This window comes from Chrysochloris asiatica, unplaced genomic scaffold, assembly GCF_000296735.1.
Source record: "Chrysochloris asiatica unplaced genomic scaffold, ChrAsi1.0 scaffold00529, whole genome shotgun sequence".
NCBI classification, from domain to species: domain Eukaryota; kingdom Metazoa; phylum Chordata; class Mammalia; order Afrosoricida; family Chrysochloridae; genus Chrysochloris; species Chrysochloris asiatica.
Window position 1 is genome coordinate 495,281 of NW_006409047.1, and position 3,624 is coordinate 498,904.

Below are 3,624 nucleotides of genomic sequence, written 5' to 3' on the forward strand. Positions count from 1 at the left end.
ATATATATATATATATCTTTAATTATGGAATATAGATACAGATTTAAGTCTTGATAAATTAGCTAAATTGATGTGGAAATACAAAGTGATAAGGAAAGAATGAGAGATACAGTTTCTTGGTTTTTATTATCAGTAATAGCTGCATTGGCAAGCAAAAATAATGCAGGGCTAATAATAGCATTGAACCAAGTCTAGAACCAGTTAAGTCAGAGCCATGACCATTGTTTCAGACATGAGATGGAAAGGAAAAATTGGTTTACAACAACAGGTACTGTTACTACTACTTTTGTATCGAATAGAACCTTATATGCAAGGTTTTTGTAAGAATGTGTGTGTGTAGTTACAAATGTTTTCTTTGTACTGGAATCATCTGTGAAGTTTAAATAATATTGATACCTTGGGCCTACCACTAAAGATACAAATATAATGGATTTCGGTCTTTGGGTTAAGAATAAAATTTTTTAAATGACCATAGATGAAACCAAGATGAGAACTAGTCATCATTGAGACATTTGCTTGAAAGATGACTAATTTGTTTGAGGACGTTTACTCTTTCTGTGCAGATACTGAAGATGTCAAAATAATCACATCTCACAAGGGGAAATATGTGAAACAACTTACCTTACATAAGGAAAGTAATTTTCCCCAATATCTCTGATGATAATTCTTCTCATGTCTTCTTCCTCTACACATTGTTTTTGTTGTTATTGAGTTGGATCCCTGACACATGGGGATCCCAAGAACAAGAAAATGCTACCTGATACTTCACCTTCCCATGATCAGTTGTGGATAAGACAATTGTGATTCATAATATGACTTTCATTTGAGTTTTGGAAGTATATCACCAGGTGTTTCTTATTAGTTTATCTTAGTCTGGAATCTCTACTTATATTTGTGAAATTTTGAGCAGCATGAAGCTTCTACTGATAGACTTCTACTGAGAGGTGGTATCTGCATGTGAGATTCATTTGTAGGGACTCAAACCTGGCCTTCCACATGGTGGTGGTGGTGTGTGTGCCATCGAATCGGTTCTAATTCCTAGTGACCCTGTATAGGATTTCTGAGGCTGTAAATCTTTATGGGAGTAGAAAGCCTCATCTTTCTCCTGCAGGGTAGCTGGTAGATTTGAACTGCTAATTGGCAATTAGAAGCCCAGCTCATAATCCACTACACTACCAGGACTCCTTGATCTTCCACATGGAAGAGAATAATTATACTAATGATACACCACTGCCTCTGTTTTGTAGATCATAGAGTTGATCATATGTGCTTTTTGATAATGTATTGTCTCCCTTCTCCAAATTTCCACTTTTATCACTTATGATGCTGGGTTCAGAGAAGGGACGATCTCTAATACTCTTTTCTGGTTTTCCACTTGAAATCATTGCTAGGTTCTTCTAACTATAATCAGTAAAAGTCACCACACCCTAAGAAGTTCAGCATTTTTCTTGTATCTGTTTTCTTAGTTGTTGGTGTGGTAGCTTTTTTCTGAGGTTACTATTAATACAAAATGGCAGATTACTACTCTCTGCCATGAAGAAAGTCAAGGATTTCAGAAAGGAGTGTAGTGAAGCAATCCAAGTGTAAGGCATACCAGTGTGCAGGAGGCAGAGGGACTACATGCCCTCTAGCTACCAGAGGGAAAAAGGGAAGGAGAATTTATAGGGATCTTGAGTATGGGGTAGTAGTCTGAGAAATTTCAGGAAAATTCTGTGTTGCTCTGTTTTTTCTCAAATCATGTTTACATGTTGTCTCCAACAGGCAGAAATTTTAGTGGTACTATCAGGTAGTTGCTTAGTAGGTGCTATCGAGTCAGTACTGACTCATAGTGACCCTATGCACAACAGAATGAAACATTGCCCAAACCTGGGCCAGCCTCACATTCTTTACTGCGTTTGAGCCCGTTGATGTTACCACCATGCCAATCGATCTCTTTTTCTCCAACTGTCCACTTTACCAACTATAATAACTTTCTCCAGTGATTGGTCCCATGATATCCTTATCCAGTGACAATATGTCTGAAGTATGAAAGACAAAGTCTGGCCATCCTGCCTTCCAAGGAGCACTCTGACTATTTTTCTTCCAATCCAGGTGTATTTGTGTGTTGGCAGTCCATAATACTTTCAGTATTCTCCTCCAACACCGTAACTCAAATGCATCCATTCGTCTATGGTCTTTTTTATTCATTGTACAACTTTCACATGCATATGAGCTTATTGCATAAGGAGCTCTGGTAGTGTAGTGATTACAAATTGGGCTGCTAATCGCAGCATCAGCAATTTGAAACTACCAGCTGTTCTACAGGAGAAAGATGAGGCTTTCTGCTCCCGTAAAGATTTACATCTTCACAAACCCTGTACAGGATCACTATGATTCGGAATCAAAACCATGGCACACAAACACCACCACCATGAGGTTATTGAAAATACCATGGCTTGGGTCAGGTACACCTTAGTCCTCAAACTGACATCTTTGCTCTTCAACACTTTCAAGAGGTTTTGTGAAGCAGATAATATAGTGTTAATATCAGGGTGTTTTTTTTTTTTTTTTCATTCCAGTAATAGCTTTTGGGGTGGAGGTTAACTACTGATTCATCTACACCTACTAAACCTACTGCCATGAAGTCATTTCCAATTTAGAGTGATACAGCATAAGGTTCCTGAATCCATATTCACAGGAGAAGACAAACTCATTTTTCTCCAATGAAGAGGCTGGTGGGATTGAACTGTCAACCTTGTGGTTAACAGTCCAGTGTTTAACCAATAGTACCATCAGAAAGCCTTATTTATCTATGTTGTTGTTGTTAAGTGTCGTGAAGTCAGTTCCAATCCATAGTGAGTCTGTATAGGGATTCTGAGGAGTGACTGGTGATCTTGAACTGCTGACCTTGTGGTTCCAACTGATTTTGCAATCCATCACATTAACCCACAGTGCCATACCAGGACTCAATTTATCTATAGGGAAGTGTAAACAAGGATTAATACTAATGATCTCTTTCTTTGCAAAAAGAGAGTTCCCTTAGCCAGCTTCAGATTCAAAGGGTTTTATAGTCTTCTTACTTGCAAGATGGAGTCATTTTAGTGAGTTGAGGCTTCATTACTATCTGCATATTGCTAGGTATTTCAGTCCTTGTATAACTATTAACCAACTTCTTTTATTGAAGACTTTTCATGGAGTTTTCACTTTTCTTTATTGAATACAGACTTTAAATTCTACAGGGAAATAAAGGTATTTGTGAAGTGCCTACAATTGGAACCTTAAGAAACATGCTCAGTGAGGAAGGTACAGACCCCACTTAACAGTTTTCATTCTTGTCAAGATGGGTCTGCTGAAAAGATATGAAGATAAGATTCTTTTAATTCAAGAGTGACTAATTTTTATGATGTCTAATTTACACTGGCACAGCTGTAAAGGTAGAAGTTTTGTAACAAAAATGGGAGTAGTTAATCTTACAGTACAGAACAAAGGACCCTAGGACCATCAAGTGAGAAGAGCACAAGCAGAATGGGGGACCCTATCGAGAGAAACAGAAACACCACAGATGGAGGCCAAGATGAAGACATGGAGAGAGGGAGCAGCTGAGGACTCTCGACTCATGGAAAGAAAGGCACTGGGTGCTGGTGG